Source organism: Lonchura striata, chromosome 1 (assembly GCF_046129695.1).
Source record: "Lonchura striata isolate bLonStr1 chromosome 1, bLonStr1.mat, whole genome shotgun sequence".
Taxonomy (NCBI): domain Eukaryota; kingdom Metazoa; phylum Chordata; class Aves; order Passeriformes; family Estrildidae; genus Lonchura; species Lonchura striata.
The window spans coordinates 56,552,277-56,572,114 of NC_134603.1; the positions used below are offsets into that span (position 1 = coordinate 56,552,277).

The 19,838-nt window shown below is 38.5% G+C and overlaps 1 protein-coding gene across 6 annotated transcripts in view; it reads left to right on the plus strand.

Moving 5' to 3' along the window:
* The first annotated feature begins 210 nt into the window (after positions 1-210).
* SOCS6 (suppressor of cytokine signaling 6) overlaps positions 211-19,838 on the plus strand; it is a 28,573-nt gene continuing 8,945 nt past the window's right edge. For 2 of the 6 annotated variants that reach the window (XM_021530869.3, XM_021530873.2), the window contains exon 1: positions 211-405. The gene's annotated coding sequence lies outside the window, so the exon portion shown is untranslated. Of the gene's footprint in view, positions 406-456; positions 536-1,110; positions 1,133-2,462; positions 2,540-19,838 lie in introns of those variants that run through there. The other 4 variants (XM_021530870.3, XM_021530874.2, XM_021530872.3 and 1 more) reach the window with 4 other exon arrangements.

Sequence of the window (19,838 nt, forward strand, 5' to 3'; positions counted from 1 at the left end):
GGCTGCCCCCCGCGGGTTTCCCGCGGCCGCTAAGCGGGAACGAGCCCGGGCGAGGCGCCCAGACCCGAGCAAGGGAAGGGCCGCCGAGGGCTGGTGGAGCCGGCCGGGCGGCAGGGGCGGCCGGGCAGGCGAGGACGGAGCGGGGATGCCTGCGGCCCTCCCGCCGCCGCCGGGCCGTGCGCGGGCGCCGCAGCCGTAGCCGTGCCTGCGGCAGGCGGCGGCCATCGCGGGCTCGCCGCCCCCGTGCGCCCCTCCGAGGACGGAGGGGTGGGGGCAGAGGAGGCGGAGGAAGCGGCGGCGGCGCCAGGAACAGGGAGGCGGCGGCACGGCGAGGGAGGGAGCCGGAGCCGGGCCGGGCCCCGCGAAAGCAACAGCAGAGCCAGCTCCTCCTTCTCCTCCCCCTCGGTGAGTGCCGCTCCGCCACCCCCGGAGGTTGCTCCCCGCCGAGCCCGGGAGCCGGCGCAGGCCGGGCCGCGCCGCCGAGGTGCCCGGGGCGAGGCCCGCGCCGGGAGCGGGACACCGCGGCCTCCGCCGGGTGAGCGTCCCCGGGGCAGCGGGCGCTCCGCGGCCCGGCGCCCCCTCCCCGCGCCGCGGGGCGCGGAGGGCCGGCGCGGTGGAGGGGGAGCCGTGGATTGGGCCGGCGCGGTTCGTCACTTGCCCGCCGCCCTCTTCCCGGGCCGCGGCCCCGGCCTCGGCTCCCTTTGTTTGCTGGGCTCCCCGAGCCCGCGGCGGTGCCAGGCCCTGCGGAGCCACCGGGGCCGCGGCGCGGCCTGCGAGGCGGCCGGGCGGGCGGGAGGGAAGCAGCGCCGGGCCCGGGCCGGCGAGGCGCTGCCCGGCCCCCGCCGTGACAGGAGGGGTCCCGGCCAGCCTCTCGTCCCCGCCAGTCGCCGCAGCGGGGCCCGCCGGGCTCCCGTGCTCCTGCCCTGGGCCGCTGCCCGAATGCACCCCGCGCCTCCTGGTGCCATTGTGGGGGACGGCGGAATTGGGCTGATTTTCCTTCAGCCCGCCGTGAAATCCGCCTTCACTTGAGGCTGGTGTGTCCCCGTCTCCGGCAGGGCGGGTGCCCGGAGGTGGCGATTTGGGCAGCCGGTGTCGGGATTTGTGCGGTGGAGGAGCCCCGGGTTGTTGCGAGGTGAGGGTGCGCCGAGAGCTCCCGAAGGGGCGAGCGAGAGAGGCTCCTTTTTATGACAGACAGCGCTTAAGAACTTGCCTTCAACAAAAGCATTACCAGATCCGCAAAGTTTATTCGCTTTCATTGTTCTTACTCTCTTTCTGTCATGATGCCACTTCTCTTAGAAAACAACTAGTCCATGCCAGCCCGTTTGCTTATGAAAAAAGCCTTTGCAAAACAACGGGGTTTTGAGAAATGCAGAGGATGATGCTTCTGTGATGTGAGGGTACTTTGGCTACGTCTTTCTGTCCTCTTTATTTTTGTCTCCCTATGTTTTCAAAATCATCTTGGTTTGGAACGCAATGTTTTTTTTTCGTGTGGAGTAGGGCACTGCATTACAGTAGTTGCTCATAGAATATGCTTTAGACAGGGAAACTGACTTCCCCTTAAAAAATTCTTGTACCCTTTCACTGTGAGGTCTTAACCACTCTTTCCTACAGGCCAGGAATGTTTATGCCGTGTCTATCCTCTCAATACACCTGTAGTTAAAAAATGCCTGCTGCAGGCCTCCTGTCTTGGAGTGCTGCTGTCTGCACAAGTACTCCAGGAATAATGCATCTGCATTTCTTCTATGGGTGGAATAAAGTAGAACTGGTTCTGTTTCTAGTTTCTGTTTGTGCTAATAGACACATCTTTGGATTGTAGAAAATAGGGAAGCTTTGGTGCGATTATGAAACAAATTACTTAGCTTGGCTGGAAGACCCTAAACAGCTAGAGAATGTGTAGGTATTTTTTGAGTCTTCTGCAATAAGATAGTAGTCATAATGCACAGTTTTATGTGTAACTTAAGAAAGACAATTTCAGCTTTTGCAAAATGCAGTTTTTTGATGTGTTAAACCCCCATCAAGTACTGTTTTCACTTCCTATTTGATATTTCTTGGGTTTCTGGCATTACACTGTGTTTGGAACTGAGCTTTTACTTGAAACCAGGTTCACTTCTTGTATGCTTAATTAGGGATGTATTCCCTATATCCCAAGTTTTGAGATTTAAATAAATTTTTTAAAAGATAAAATTAAATTAAATAAGTGATAACAGTGTATTGTTATACAGACATACCCATATTAGCTAACTTCTTGGATTAGCTGCAAGGGTATGGAGTATTTAGCAAGAAGCTCTGTGTTGTTTCCAGGGGCTTCATGAGCATCACTTTAATGCACTGCATGTATTGCAGCATCCAAGTGTTTGCATAGATTCAGGAGACTTGGTAGCTTCATAAAAACTTGACGTACTGAAATCTAAAAAACATTTGTGTATTAATTTATAATATGCTGTTAACTTCTTTGATCCTAGATTGTGAAGTTGGTCAGTAACCCTGGGTTACTCTTGGAGAGGGATGGTTTGAAGAAATGGTAACTGGTTCTTATTCTGTGAGTAGATTATGATTTCTGACTCTCCTTGGCATAGTGAATTGGTGGAATGGGAGAGTGTAATCTTAACTAGAAGTTGTTCATACAAAGCAAGTTAATTATTTCTGCTCTTTCTTATGATTTTTTTTATAGTCTTAGAGTAATTTGAACATGAACACTTGCAGGACTTCATTTGGTAGGGCTGCCATGAGTACACTATATACTTGCTATGCTATTGTTGGCAGAAGTGGGGCCATAGTCCAGGGTAATCCCTAGCTCGAGTGCCTTTTTTTCCTCTTTCTTTATGGCTCTCTTGGGCCTACGCAGCACTAGTTTGATAGTGTTTGGGTAGTACAATGCAATAACATAAAATAGATAGGAAGGAGACTGTTCTCAGCTGGTGTGTGCCTCAGTGTTTTGTTGATGGGGCTTTAATGTGTGTTAGCAACAAATTAAAAGAGGGTAGCTCAAGCAGTTCTGATGCTCCAAGGAAGAAAATAAGATGCCAATAGCATAAAAGGGAATATAATGCAGATGCTAAAATGTCTTGAGTATAAATTGGATAGGATGAAAAACAGAATAGAGATATCCTATGCCATGTAGCTGTATATTTTGTACTGTAAAGTATTAAACTGAGAGCAAATACAGAACTTTGAGTTTACCCTTTTTTTATGTTTTTTATTTTTCAGAAGAGAAATAATTACATCTGTAATGTTCCTTGTCCTTATGTTTATTCCAAAATTTGTTTGCATTCTGTTTTGTTGCATGTTTATTTTTCTGGAAGTAAATATGAGTTTTCAGAAGACAAAGGTCCCAAGTTCTTGCCGCTTCTGTCCTCCCAATAAATTTGTAGTGTCCTCCCAATAAATTTGTAGAGAAGGAAATATCCTTTAAGAAAAATGTTCTTAAATATAATTCTTGACAATTTCAGATGTCACGTTACATACAACAGTATGTTTTTGTAGAAAAGAAGATTATTGTTTTTGTAATGGGATATTTATTGTCCAGGATTAAAAAGCAGCTTCATACCACTCAAATATATTTTTGATACAGCAGAATATAAAGATTCATGGTACAAAGTACATTCCTTCTTTTATTATTGTTTTACATTTTCCTCTTGAAATAATTGATTTCTGAATTAAAACACTGTACTGTGCAAGTTGAATAAATTTCTGTGTTAAAAATAGTTACATTACTTTTGAAAGAAACATTTAGAAACTCATAGCTTTGGGGGTTTTTGTTGCAAAAAGTTTTTTCCCCATAGCTGCATTGAAAAAGCTATTGAAACAAAAACCTGTCACCTACTTCAGCCTCTCCTGGTAAATAAAACCAAACTGAAAGCAAACTGGCCTATAATTATTGTCCTGGTTTGAAAATGGAAAGCTGATTGTATGTAAAGTGTTGACTGATACATCAAGGTTAGGCAAAAGGGTACACAAACTTTGCTGGAGTCTATACTGAATTTGAATAGGTAGCATGAAGCAAAATCTGGCTTAGTCTACTTACTGTGAGAATTACATTTTTCAGATCAAAGCATTAGAAATTTAGCTCTTCGAGTCCTTAAGCTCACTTCAGTATACGTTGCTCTAGATATAGTTACTCTGGATACGCACAGTGGTAGTTTTTGTGGTCTTTTTTTGTCATGTACAGGCATGCAAACAATAAGTGTCTGGAACTCCAGATAATTTCAGAAGGTTTTGAGGTATATGGCTTTGCAAATCTAGCTGCTCTTCATTAGTCTGTAATGTGGATTTGAGAACCTATCTTTACATATTTTTAATTTTTAAAATGTTAATTAAACTGTTATCTCTCTTGAATTTTTTTTTCCTGGAAAATATTAAAATACTTTGGAAACTCTTGGTCCTTTTCTGTCTCCTTAACCATTCACATAACACTTTGGACTCTGAGGAACTCAGTTGCCTCATTTATGACAAGGATGTAAACCACATGTTACCTAAAAAATTCTTTCTTGGTTGCTGCATCACCAAGAAAACTATGCAAGTTAAACATAAATGTTTGTTTAGCATGGATGTCAATAAAGTGGCTGACTTGTTCTGCCCCTGACTTTAAACTCCATTGAAAGAATATGAAAAATATCTTTCTTGCATGTAAAGCCAAACATAGAATGTTGCATATAGACATTTCTGTCCAGGTGCTGCTCTCCTAACATTGCTTCCTTTTGTATATATGTAGGGCACATAGCCTCTTATTCTCTGTCTTCCAGGAAACAGTCTTTTTGTAATCTGCCAAGTGCAATAGGTTTGCAATTTAAAAAAATCTTAGGTTTGTAAAGTGTGTGAGTTTTTTTTTGTAAGCACCAAATAATCTTGCTGTAAACTGCTGTAAAATAATTTTGGATGAGAGCCATTTTCTCTGTCAGTGAAGGTATAGATAGTAGATATTAGTAATTTTTTTGAGACTTTAAGTGTTCCAAAGTTAAAAATTTAAACCATGAAAATGAACCTGTGCATATTGTTAAATAAATCACACAGGTATATGGTATTGTTCTTTGCTTCTTAGTGCGCTGTATAATCAGCAGCTGCACTTGTGTCATTTAACTTGGATGTACATGATACTGACCTGTAAGAGCAGTTGTGTTAGGTTTTGATGGTCTTGAGTTCATGCGGTGAATACAGCTAACAGATAAAATGACTAATTTTAGCATTTGAGATTACCAAAGTTATTAAATCTGCATTTTTCCTCAAGGATATTGTGTATTGCTTAAAACAGTACATAGAGTGCTGCTTTTGAAAACATTGTTGGAAATGAGATTCCAGTCAGACATGGTTTTACAATGTGTGATCTCTTGTTTTTTCTTGAGTAGTTTTATTCTTAATTAATCTTGACATTTTCTGGTAAATGTGCTAAAACAGTGGCTTGTAGGAGTCTTGAGTAGGTGATTGTTTTTCCTTCTCCAAAGCAGTCTGCATTCCTCAAATAGGTTGAGAACATAGGCTACTCCAAATGTTTCTGAAGCATGTTTGGTCCCATGATATCTCCAATACGGTGGTCAATCTTGCCTTCTTTTTTTGTTCTTTCTGATTTAAGGAGTTTTGTCTCTCGTGGCTTTACCTCAGTTAAGTGCTTCAGGACTGGGCAGTTACAAGCTGTAATTTTGACTGGTTTTGACATCAGTAATGGGTTTTAATACCCTTGGAATCCCTTTGGGTTAGTAATCACGTATCAGATTAAGAGTTCTAATAATATAGAGAAACAGAGACAAGTGTCAGCAGGGCAAAGGTTTTTGATTACAGAAGGTGTGCCTTCTAGGATGAGCTGTGTGGAAACTGTACTCTAAAAACAGGGTAGGCAGCTTTTCAGATGGATGCTTTTCAGTTCCCACCAGGAGCTGGTGGGAACTGAGTAAGTAAGGAATTCTTGCTGGATTCACTAACAGAAGCTGTTTGTGCAGGGATACTGGTTTGGGTGAAACATGTGCTGGAGTTTTCCAAGCTGGAATTTTGGTCAGCCTGAGGAGACTGACTCTAGAATAGTTGGTTTGTGCATTCAGAGGTAGGAGTCACTAAGTTATGTGTAAGAGCTTAAGTCTCAGTCTGTTTAAGGTAAGTGCCTGGTGGCTTTTTTTCATTCCTTCCCCTCCCTGTTCTCTCTTCAGCAGAAAAGAGGCAAAACCAGTGCTGATCAATGCATGCTGAAATATTGATTTTTGTTCCTCTTTTTGGCTTTTGAAAGGAAAAGAGTTGCTGGTTAGTAGGAAGTAATGCTGAGAAGTAATAAAATACTAGCCATTAGCCTTTGGCATTATTTTGTGCAAAAAATCCAGTTATTAGGGAAGATAGTTGCTGTTAATATTCTGTGGTCCCTTACTGCAGGGATAAAAAGCTCTGTTCCCCCAACAGCACTTATCTGAGCTGTTGTCTAATCAGTGATGATCAGAAGAAAACAGTGAAGTTGTTATATCAGTACTGACTCATATGTCCTGTGTATTACAAAAATAAGTGCTTTTGGAATCTACATTTTTAAATGTTGTTTTAAATGTTGTTTGACAGGGGGGAAAAATGAACTTAAGTTCTATGTATCAGCATTGAAAAGTATGTATCCCCTTGATTGTTTTTTTCTTAAATTGGGCTAATAATTTTTTTTCCTTCATTTTATTTATAGCATGTCTTTAAATTTAGTGTCAGAATGGGAGAAAAGAAAGTCAGTGTGCATGTACATGACTTATTCGTGGTTGGACTTTGAAGCTTAGCTAGCTTCTGCAGCCAGGCTTTGATACTCCTGGCTCTGCAGAAATTTGACCTTGCTCTGGAGATAGCTATCTTAAGGGCTTTGAGTTTGTGTAAATCTGATAGAGCACATTACTTCACACAGACAGTGAAAATTTTATCTTTGATCATGTCTGTGTATAACAATTTATATCCTGATGTAAAGTTGCTCAGTGTTAGGCCCAATTTTTTCATGTGCAATCTGAATACAGTGTACAGTGAGGACTCCCATTGAGTTAAGTGTCTGCTCACAGTTAATTAATCTTTGTTGGGTTAGGACAGAGTAGTAGCAAAATCAGATCGTTTAGGACTAAATGTAAGATTATTTTCTGCTACTGGCAACATTGTTTTAAAAAAAACCCATGACAACCCCAAACCAACCATTTTCCATGTGCATAAGGACAAAACAGTGTGTCTAAAAACCACCATTAATATATTTACCATCAGATTCGTTGGTTGGGGTAGTGAGCCATTTCTGTCTGCAGGTGATGAGAATGCAGGTGTAGGAGAAAAAAAGAATTTCCTGATCTTAATCATGAATAATTAAGAGTCTCTCTTGTTTTGACCCAAAATGAGAAAATTTGCATGTAGAATAAGTTTTGTCAGAACTGGTCTAGTCCTGCAAAAAAGGTTTTGCACTGACAAGTCAGAACTTTATGAAAAAGACAGCTAAACGGCTTTGCCTCTGCAGTCAGAATTCTTCCTATTCTGGTCAGTGTGCAAGTTATGCAGTGTTATGGTATGTACCTTCTTAAAAGCACCCTTGGACTTAAAAGGGTGAATTTAGAAATTTATTTAATGTTTCACCTTCTTTTTTAGGGGAAACAAAGTGTTAAAGTAATTTTGTAAGATTAGCTGTAGTTTATACTCTCTTGTCAGGTGTGTTTACCCAGTGTATTTGACAGTACTTTAAGCACAGCCATGTCTCCTTTTTCCCATGTGTGGATAGACATAAAGAAGATAACTCATTTACTCTGTTCTTATTGGGCCTCCTGCCAGGGAAATTGGGAAGGGAAATATTTTAAATAAGCTGTGTTTTGCATTCTCATTTTCTGAAATGCAGAGCTTGGATTACTCTGCAGTGGGTCCTGAGGCCTCGGAAGAGCAGCCAGGCCAAACACATGGGGGATCAGTGGCACATGGTGCATGACTGATACAGATTCTGTTCCTGGAGTGTATTTCAGGAGAGACTGCTGAACTAGAGGTAGTCAGGATGACTGCCCCTTGGGCACCACCTGACTCAAGTTCCCCCCAGTTTTTAAACAAGGAGAAGGAAGTTCTATTCCTGCCCCTTCACCCCCTGCCTTCTGGTTTGTTGTGTTGTGCTGGCTTGTCTGTAAAATAAACCTTACTTTCTGTTTCGCTGATTGGATCTCTTTTCCTGGCCCTGAAAGATGGAAAGGCTGATACTGTTTGACAATCTCAGTCGAATTGTATCTCATTAAATAGTATGTGTGTTCCAGAATAGAATTGAGGTGCAACTATGTAAGAGTAGGTTCTTATGCTTGATGTACTGAATACTCCTTTGCCTTTAAAATGGATTCCCAAGTGTGTGTAAATGGATTGTTGTCACTGTTATTTATTTAGGACCAAAAATAATAGGTGGATATTTGGCCTGTCATCTATAAGAAGGACAAAATTTGCAGTGAAATATGAAATTAAATACAAAGGTATGTAGCTAAAAATTTCCTTGTCATTTGCATGTATAGGTTTCACAGACTGCAAGCAGTACAGCATTTCCCAGTAAAAATGTAAAAATATAGGCTATAACAGCTTGCTAGGTAAAGCCCTCGTTCAGAATGTAAGATAGCCACAGTAATTTTCCACTTCTGTACTTTCTGTATGAGGACTACCCTAAACACCAGCCTTTTGTCTGCTCTGTAGTGTGAAAAGATTTCTATTCCTTCTTCTAAAGCCATTCTGAAGAAGATGAACAGAGCTGAAAATGATCTAGATAGTGTGCTTTTTCTCATCCTGGTAGAGTAAGCAACTGATCTGGAGAGAAAACTTTAATCTGACTTTGTCTCCCAATTAATCCTGCATCTGAAACTGTTACTGAACAGTAAGGATATATTAAGTGAGAATCTCCTTTCATGGTGTCTAGGACCACTGCCTAAGTAATTGGTCTTTGTAGTTTGATTTCCATTTGTGCAAGTTCTTTATGTGATCCAAAGGGATTCTATGATCATGCTTCTGCTTCTCATGATGCCCATAAAAAGAAGTGGTTGCCACTGAATTTTATGTGGCATGATTGTGTGTGATGATAGACAGTATTAAACATGTAGATAAATATGTTAATCACATGGTAGCCACTGATACTATTCTTTTAACACTAAGTACTTGTACTTTTATATACAAAAAATAAGACTAAAGGCTACTGTGAGGAGCTTTTAGTTAAAAGAAAAAAAAATCTCTGAAATTCTGATACTTCCTCAGTTAAGCTGCTCCCCGTATGTGAAGGATTTTCAAGAACAACAAAGATCCACATGTCTGTGAAAGTTTTAAGGAACCTGATTGTTGTAGTATGCCTGAAATACTTGGCAGGTCCTGTAGATTTTTAGAGGGACTGCTTATGCTTAGATACTGAAAGAAAATAATCCTAACTTGGACAAAAGCCAGATTTCTTTATTTTAGGTAAGAGTAGTTGCAGTTCTGACCTTTACAGTTTGTCAAAATGTACTTTGCTTTCAATTGTATTTTTGGAAAGCAGGCCATCAACCTCAGTCAGATCTGTTGTTACAAGCAGAATGGGCTGGGGGTTGTGAGAATGCTTTGTGCCATGCTAGTGACACCGGTTTAGCCAAGTCAGTGCTTGTATCATGCAAAACTTAAACTCTGGCCTTTGGCCTTTTTGTTAGTCTGAATTCACTTTCTTTGAGGGTTGTACTTCAAGCACTTTAATTAATGGTTTAGAACTAACCTTGAAAGGTGTTTGGGATTTGGGTTTTGCTGTGTTTTTTTTTCTTTTTCTTTTTTTTTTTTTTTTTTTTTTTAGGGAAGAGGGTATTTGTTGTATTTTTTTTTTTTGTTACCATTCTCCATAACTTTGGTGGTTTGCTTTTATTTTTTTCTGCATCTTTTTAACATCTTTAGCTACATACCACTGATTGATCCTCTGCTCCTCATCCTGCTTCCTGATAAATCTTGATACTGTAACATGGGCTATTCATTTGCTTACTGCTTTGATAAATAAAACAACTGGGCTGAAAGGACTTTGTAAAATATCTGCTGAATTGTGAAGTTTTAAAGGAAGTTGGGAAGTTGAATCATGACTAGAGGACAGCAATAGAAAGTTTACTGAAAGATTTGGTATATCTCAAGTGAATGATAAAACCCAAGCTTGTGTGTTTGACTTACTCCTCCATTGTCACCAAACTCCTGAAATGGGCCACAAGCTTTAAGTGCTCTCTTGGAGCACACAATTTGCTGTTGCAGTTAACTCGTGGCACTGCAGTTGTTTGCTTTTGCTGCCATCTTAGGTGAGGGAGATTTCAGATTCAGGTAGGGTAGGTGTTTCTTCAAAACCCCAGCAGCTCTCACCCCTTTCCCCCATAACTCCACATTAAGTGAATTCAAAATTTAGGTTTCAGAATTAAATTACCTCAGTTTTGCCTGATGGTGCATATTGCTCAGCGTATGAATCCATCTAAAAAAAAAGTGTAAATTAAGCTCTCTATGTTCTGACTCATGAAGTGTTGAATAGAGCATTGAGTGCCTGTGCACTAACATTTAAATACTGGACATAGACACAGCAAAAATGTCCTTAATGAAGCCAATTATTCTGTCTGGAATTTTGAGTTTAATTCGTGTCCTGTAAGTAAATTATAGGACTATACATTTTAAAGGATGTCAGAGGGCAGCATTAATGTAAACATTTTTGTCCCACGTGTTAAAGAAAAAAAAAGAATTTGTTAGGAAACTCTTCTGGCTTTTCTCAACTTCTGGGTTCTTGGACTTAGAACCTTAATGAAATTGTCGACTCTGTTTCTTATATAAATGGTTCAGATAAAGGATATAAAATTACTTTTCTCACTATGCTATTCAAGAGGGAAAACACAGAGGATTTTACTTGCTGAGAGAAGATGACTATGATTATTTTGGTGATAATGTTTTAAATTTTCAAGAAAGTAAAATTGTCAGTGGAACTTAGAGATCATTTTTTAAAAGGTTTAATATTTTGTAATACTGGTTTCTTAATGTAGTGATATAAAAAGCATCTCCTAAGCCTTTAGCTTTTTAATAGTTGATCAGAATTGAAAAACAGGTCACAGTAACAAAACACTTTTACTTCTAGTGAACGTGGGTAGTGTCTTTAAGGTCAGAGGTAAACATTTTTATGTTACAATGAAACAGTTTTTGTGAACATCATCTCTCTGAGAAATTGAGTTCTTTCAAGTCACTTTTCTCCTTGGTTTTCAAAATACTTTTGAGTTCCAGAGAAAGCTTTTATTGTATTTAGAAATGCCCTTGGATTTTTGTATATGTAAGAATATATGAATTTTTGCTATGAGGCTGCTACACTGCCTATCTGCTTATTTGATAAAACTTGGTTGGGCAGCCCTCGAGGGGCTGCAGGGCATACACAGAAGCCTTGCATGGTTGAGTTTTCTTTCAATGGGAAGTAATGCTAAAACAAACAATAGTCTCTGAATGTGAGTTTAACTCTTGAACTTTTTTATATTTCTTGAACTTTTGATAAGTTACTAAGGAACTTGGCTTATAGAAATACTCTATTATAATAGAAATACTTATATATATAGAAATAGAATAATAATAGAAATACTCTATAATAATAATAATAATAGAAATACTACTAATAATTATTTAATTAATCAATAATAATAATTAATAATTAATAATAATTAATAATAATAGAAATACTCTATTGCAGTACACTCTATGTGTTATAATAGAAATACTCTATTCCAGTATATTATGTATTTGTTATTGCAGGGATTATAATGACCTTGATTGACTAAATATAATTATTGTTTAAATATAGGCAATGCCTTTTCATCCTAGGTCTTTCATAGTTCACTGAATATCTATTTCTCTTTTCAATGAATTTTACTTAAAGGACGCATACACTTTCAAATTATGTGTATATTATGTATGCATTGTAGTAACACACTTGGTTATTGCTTTGGAAAAATATTGCTGTGTTTAGTTTAAAAAATTGTATTAAATCTATGATAATTTCACAAAATTACTTTTCTTTCACAATGCACACATGAATAATATCAGTTGTTGGTATTTGTATTCTGTTAGAATTTCCTACTGTTAAAGCTTAAACATGTGAACTGATCTAATGTGCATAAAAAAGGAAAGCCATAGAGGTAGGAGTCTGCAGGTTGAAAACTTATGAAATCTGAGTTGTATGGCAACCAAATGCCTTTATGCAAGTCAAGGAGTATGTAGTATTGACAGTAAACATTTTTATATGGTCTGGAGGGGAATGGTGGGACCTTTGTGTCATCTGTGTAGCAAATACATTGTATTTTTCTGATAATTTAGTGAAGGAAGTCCCAAAACAGAGGTCAGTCCTTTTTTCTCAGTGATTCTGGGGATTGTGCTTATTAGCTGCTTCCTCCTCAGCATGCTTGGAGATTTCTCTGCATGTGTGAACTCTGTACAGATGTTGTGGAAGATCTTTCCACTTTTATTTCTCTTTAATCAAGGCACTGTGTTCTTTCCCCTCAGACCATAAATGAGTTCATTTAATCCTTCCACTTATGTAGAGGGTTAACTATCTCTTAAAGAATTGCTGCATCATAGCTTGAATTGAGAGGATAGTGTTATCTTCTAAGGAAAGAAGGTTTTTATTCTTATGGAAATGACCTGATGGAAGGAGGTGGGGGTAATAGAAGTAAAGACAGTAAAAACATTGGAGAGTTTGCCTGGTTGTACAAGTTCAAAGGGTCATTCAGTCTTAGTGAAAAACTGTACTGGGGAGGTTAATTTGGAGTCAGCCTCAGCCATGAGATACAAGGCAGAATGGTACAAGACAGTGTAAGGCTGCAGTGTATTTATATTTGTTCAGGCCTTCTAGAAGAGCTGAAAAATTGGGAAATGAGTCTTCCTGCAATTATATATTCTCCAACTGCAGAACATGACGCTGTTGCATATGCCAGAAAAATGGAATCCTCTTTTTCTGTTTAGTGAATGATAAAGCCAGTCACTATCTTGAAAACTTGTTTCAGGTGCCTTTGATTCAGCTTGTGTATTTGGTAGATAGATCTCTATAAAATATATTTATCTTTTAGCATTTAAAAATGTTTATTTTGTTCCTGCTGGAATACATTAGATAACTAAATTTGAATTATTGCTTGAAGAATTTAATTACTATGGTTTTGACATACTTTTTAAAAGGTTTTTTTTTTTTTTTTTTTTTTTTCATCTGGATATTTTAAAAGGAATTGTATTACCTGGAGCTAATTTGTGCAGATTTTTTTTTTTTTTTAAGATATATATTTGATGCCAGGTGGATGTTATTTGTAGGAATAAAAGCCAATTGCATATGGTCCTGGTTGTCTGTCAGATAAGTATAAATGACAAATGTAAGTGGAAAAGTGAGCAGTTTACCACTTACTGGTGAAGATACTTGTTTTACAAACATGGGCTATGAAGCCACCTGTTGGTTAGATAGTATGGCAAGTGAAGTGTTTAAAAGTTAGGTTTAACTTAGTTTTGGGGCTTATTTGTTTTGGGTTTGTTTTTTCCCTTGTGCATGTGACTTGATAGCATTCCTGATATTTTGTTTTCTCATTTTTGCTCCTGAATAAGAGAGTATCCCATATTGCACCTTAAAGAGAGCAGAATTATCAGTCATGGTTCCTTGGTGCTATAGTAATTTAAAACTACTTCCTCTGTCTTTATTTTCATATCAGGTAACTGGGACAGACAGAAGCAAAAACAGATGACTATAACAAATTAACAACTCATAATTTAGAGAGAATGGCAATATTTAAAAATTTTTAGTATAGTTTCATATGTAGTGATGCTGTACAAACCCTTATAATTTTCAGCAGAAACATCAATCACAGAATATTCCAAGTTGGAAGGGAGGTGGAGTGAGGCTGCCCCCAGTGCAGAGCACAGCAGGACAATCCCCTCCCTTGCCTGGTTGGTGATGCTGTGCCTGATGCACCCCAGGACACGCTTGGCCCTCCTGGCTGCCAAGGCACTGCTGACTCAGGACCCCCAGGTCCCTTTCTGTGGCACTGCTTTCCAGCATCTCATTCCCCAGTCTGTCTATACATCCAGGGCTGCCCCACTCCAGGTGCAGAATGGGGAGCTTGCCCTTATTAAAACTTGTATTTTTTGTGATTGCCTAGCCCTCTAACTTGTCAAGGTCTCTCTGCAGGACTTCTCTGCTCCTCCCAGTTTTGTGTCATCTGCGTATCTCTTCCAGTTCTGTGTCCAAGTCATTTATAAAGATGTTGAAAGAAGCACAGGGCTGAGGATGGAGCCCTGCAGAGCCCCTCTAGTGAGAGGTCTCCAGTCAGATGTCACCCTATTCACTAGAACCCTTTGTGCCCGACCTGTGAGCCAGTTGCTCACCAAACCCATGCTGTGTTTACCCAGCTGTGTGCTGGACATTTTGTCCAGATGGATCCTGTGACACACAGTACGAAAAAGTACTGAAATCCAAAAAGATAACTTCAGTTTGCTTCCTTTGATCACCTAGGTGGGTTACCTTATCATAAAGGGAAATCAGGTTTGACAAGCAAGATTTTCCTCTCCTGTGTTCTGGCTGTGACCAATGACTGATTTGTCCTCCAGGTGTTTTTCAATATCTCCCAGAATGATCACCTCTGTAATGGTACCATATGGTATGAGGTTTCTCATTCTATTACTTTTCCTGTCTTTTCCTCTTTCTCCTCACAATGTCTTCCCTTTTTTTTTCTAATGATTTTTTCCCCTTGGAAGCAGGAAACAAACATGTAATGTAGCATTTAGTGTTAACTGAGTGGTGTATTTCTGTATTGCCCATTTGGTATGTGCCTTTTGTACTGTGAGGTTCACTGGTGACAGATTTTTGGCCTGAGAAGTTGAATGTATGTTCTGATAGCACAGTAGGAAAAGATCATTCATTGTACATGTTTAATGTCTTTTTTTTTTTTTTTTTTTTTTTTTTTTTTTTAGCAGCAGCAGGCCCTTTTCAGCTGTCTTGGTTCATGTTCTGGAAGCTGTACACTATTTCTGTCCTTGCTGTAGGAATACCAGCCTGAACTTTGAAAGTGAAACCAAAATCAATATAAGTTAATGTGAAGTGTTGCTCTTTAGCTGTTGCATGTCTGCTGAGTGTTTTCTTTCCCTTTTTGGGAAGAGCTGGAAAACTGTTTCTCACAATTATATTATTTTGTCACTAACATGAAGAGTGGTCAGATTGTTGCTGACCACAAAAAAACACTTCAAGAGAATGGTCTGCTTTATTATTTCTATCTTTCTATCTTTCTGGCATATGCTTTGAATGGATGGATAGCATTTCTAAAATTATGTTTGGAAGTGCATAACTGAGGATTCAGAAACCAAACTGCGTTGGGTTTTAGTACTTGCATCCATACAATTACATATATTATGTTATTTTCAACACACATTCCAGCATTTAGATATTTATGCATACTTCTCAATGAAAATAAGGCAGAAGTGCAGTTTTATTTTGTTTTTACTGTTTTTTCTGTTCTTCCTTTCATTTTCATGATATTAATTTTAAACATTTACCTTGTTCTCAAATATGTAGGTACAGTATCTGTTCCTTGCCATCTTAGAGCGAAAATGTTTTAAAATTGATTCTTTTTACAGAATGTGGTGTTGGTCTGTATTGTAAAATGAAATGCTGGTTTGTAGAGCATTATAGTTTTACAGCTTTTTAGACTCCTAAAATAACTGTGATATGGTTTAAGAGGATTGCATAAATATCTTGGATAAACATAAATCCTCATTATGAAGCTGAGGCTACCCCATACCTTACAATGGAGGGGAAACATCTTGGTGTAATCTTCTGTCAGGATGGAATGGGAGATGGACCCTTAGTTGGAAAGGAATTCTCATGCATTTTCTCCCAGGAAGTCTAACCTTTGCTTATGAAACTACTTAATTTTTGCTGACAGACAGTCTGCTGCAAGGCTGGCTGCTACATTCTTGTAAAATAGTAAAAAATTAAGACGGAGTCTGACTGAGCATTATTCTCACTTTTCATCTGCTTCTGCACAGCTATGTGAAAACTAAAAGCAAAGTTTTATTTGCAGTCAATGGATAGGATTTTCTGCATTGAAACACGTGAACACATCAGGTTTCTTTAGTGACTTCTCCCATTTGATTGAACAAAAATGTTCTTTTCTCTTTTTCAGTGCCTTGGCATGCATAGAACTGCTGGGTTATTTTTGTTTGCCCCTTTTCCCCTTGCTGTTGATCAGGGTCTTAGAGCCAAATCATGGTTTCATTTTTCTGGTAACTTTTCCGCATGTTTGAAACAATTTGTTAGCAGTATGCTTTATTATCATATGTTTGCTTAAAAGAACGTGATGAAAGATGGTACTTGTGCCTGTCTTTTAGTAAATGTATGAAAAGTACAGTCTGCTTGTTTCCCTGTTTGGGTGTTGATTCTCAGTTTGTGAGAGATCTAGCAGGAATGGCTCAAGTGGTTACTGGCTGTCATCCACCCAGCTTCCCTGGAGTTTCGTCCTCCAACAGCAGCTCTGGTATCATGCTGTTATGTGTGTTCTTGAGCCAATACCAGCTGGTGCCAACTTCAGTTTAACACCCTCACATTAGTGTGCCCATGGTAGCTCAGGAGCAGATACGGATCCCAGCCGACCATCCTTGGGTAACAGATATAACCTTGGCTGAGGACTGTTAATATTAGTTACTGGGTTTGGCTATTGTAGTGATGAAATTATTATAGTTACAAGTCTGTATATACACATATGAACCATAATAGAGATGCCATTTAGCACCCTTAAGTTACTCCCCAGAGGAAAATCACCAATCAGATAGAAATATTCCATTCTGCAACCAAATATGGGAAGGAATAGGACTTACTGCAAGCAGTCATGGATTAAATAGTGTTCAAAGAAAGAAAATTAAAAAAAAAAATCAAGGAAATATAAATGTTAAAGGACATTCTTTTTCAACAGCAGGCCAAGGAAAAGCTGTCAAGGTATTTGGACCTTTCCAGTGGCTGTGTTCCTGGTTATGCATACTTTTAATTCCCAAAATCAGAAATGCTAAAGAAAAATTTTACTGTGTCAAGTTTTTAATTAAAAAAATAAATTATTAATTTACCCCACTTTTCTAAGTATTACCAAAGATGTACCTTGGTTATTCTCTGCTAAAGGTTGGTAGTGATTAGGGTTACTTTATCCTGTATTGCAACAGTAGTGTCCATGGACTGTTTTATGTTTAAGTTTCCTAAAAGGAGGGAAAAAATTAGGAGAGATGATATGACTAAATGATATGACTTACTGTTGGTTGGTTGGTTTGTTTTAAATTGTAATCTGTATAAAACCTGTTCAATTATATTACCCTGTAGAGAGTTTGACCATACTTTACTCAGCTGCTCCAATAATAGAGGGTAGAAATATAAATTTTCTGGTGAATAACTCACAGTTCAGGTCTTTGATTGGTTAACTTAAAAACAGGAGGCTTTAAGTACTCTTGATATAAGTGTAATGTACTGTCAGATGAGCTTTCATCTGTTTTTTCCTTGTTCCAATTTTGTGTGAAGTTGTACATCTGAGCCTTGAGCTCACTAGAAAAGCAGGTATGCAAGTCAGAAGGGCTTTTATAAAATTTGTGGTCATATTAGGGGAGTGTTCATCCATTAGCAAGGAAGCCACTACTAAAACAATTTACCTTTTTTTGTTGTTTTCAAGATATAAGAGTATGCAATGGAATTTTGATTACTTCATTTAAAGGCTCTTCTTACTGAAAAGGAGTATAATGTAGGAATTTACTTGAAGATCAGTGAAGGGAAAAACCTCACTGTCTTCAGTGTGCTTGTGGCAGGTATAGAGAAAAAGCCAAAAGTTGCCTGGTAGTGTGTATGTTCTTTTAGAACCTGATGGTGTTTGAAGTCTTAATCTTTCTTTGCTTACTGAGTATTTTGTGTATTGTTTTTGTGCTCATATAACCTGGAACCCTAAGTACATACCAGGAAATACCTCGAGTCATTATTTTATGTACTGGTTTGTAGAAAAACTTCCAGTGATACAGACTTCAGTATTGAAGTAGAGTTGATGCAAATGGATATGGAGAGCAACTTCTTAATAATTCATATTAATAGATTTAGTAACTTTGGAGAAAATGTGGACACTTAGGAATTTCCAAAATGCAGGTCTTGAAATCTGCATTACCTTAGGATGCTATGTTTTTGACATGGTCTTCCAAAAGAATGCATGAATATATTTCAGAGAGAATCTGGGGAAAACAGGGGAGTGGCACCTCATATTTCTGTAGATTAGAATAGGCTTCATTATCTGACAGTAATGAGAACCCAATGCTTGTTATGCCCAGGAATGCAGAAACTTTTCACTTTTGAGTTATTTTTAGTTATTTTCCTAATTATGTTAAAATACAATAAATTGAAATTGTAAATTATATAAGTCTTATGATGATCCAGTATAAGAATAAAGATTATATATTTCTAAGTGAAAGAGAGACTTTTCAGGAATGATGCAGTTTGATGTGGGTTTAAAAAAAATCAAGTTTGATGCTCAACTGTTTCACTTTATGGAAATAAATAAGCAGATTAACATTTATTTTAGAAAAATTATCCAAAGTAACATTGCCTAATAATTTGAAGTAATTTTTGTGATTATTTTTTAAGTAAACTTCTTAAAGACAATTCTTTGTTCAAACATGAGTTGTATTTTGCTGTATGTTTCCAGTATGGTGTTTTCTATCCTAACTCCTTAAAGGTATTCCTGGTTTATTTCTATTGTAGTGCATTTCAGCAGCATTGTTTATAGTGTTTGTCTTGGTAAATGAGTGTGCCTAGCATAAAAGTGTGAAAAAGATCAGAAATTAATAAAGACAGCATAATCAAACTTTTTTGTTGCTGTACTTTTGCAAACACTGCTTTGAGATAGCTATGTGATTCCAATCTACTGAAACAAATCTGAAATGTTGGAATATCCAAACTGGCTTTGCAGAAACTGATATATATATTTAAAACTATTAAAATTTTTCATACATCAGTGCTGGCCATCATAATAATGTACCATTGCATGGCCTTCTTTTCAGGTTTTCAAGAAGTAGCCTTTAAAGTGAACTTTTAGCTCTAATTATCTTCACTAGTAATTTCACATTTGTATGTGATTGATAAATGTTGCTCTTCCTCCAAGTGAAGTGTGCAAATTTAGTTTTCATTACACATATATTTTGCATTTCATTGCACATATTTTTATGTGCAGCAGGGGATATCGGTTTTGCTTGGTAATAATCTGGTAGTTTTTGTCCAGAGACCTGGCCAGTATTTTTTTAACTTGCATAATATTCTGAGATGCAGAATTTGTGATGAAAATTCATAAGTTTGAATTTCATTCATCCACATGATTCTGTGCATTAAGATCTCATTCTCTTTCTGGATTTGATTAATCTCATTTTCAGTCTGTGTGTTCCAGACTGACCGTGTTTCTGCACACAGTCACCAGGCCTTAGGAATACATTGGTAGAGTTCAAATCTGTTTATAGTTGCAAATATCTCCCAGAAGAATTTTTAGAGTTATCTCTTGTTAGGCTGTCTAATTCATCGTACAGCAGATGGCACTGGAAGAGCACATTGGTGGGAGACTTCAGTCACGCCATAATTCATGCAAAATACTAGCGAAGCTGTTGCTGTGCTGAGGGTTGTGAAGAAGTTGCATAATTCATTTTAATATATTCCAGGAAGGGGTGTATGCCCGGCCTCTTCTGCTCCAGCTCTATTAGATGAAGACTGCAATGAATTCTATACTTGCAAGCATACAATTTTATTGAGACCTGTCTATACAGCATTTCTAAACATATTGATATGCAATCCAGAATTAAGTATGTGCAAAGAAAGAGGAATATTTGGATCAGTTTGGGTATTTGAATTCAGGGGGTATTTA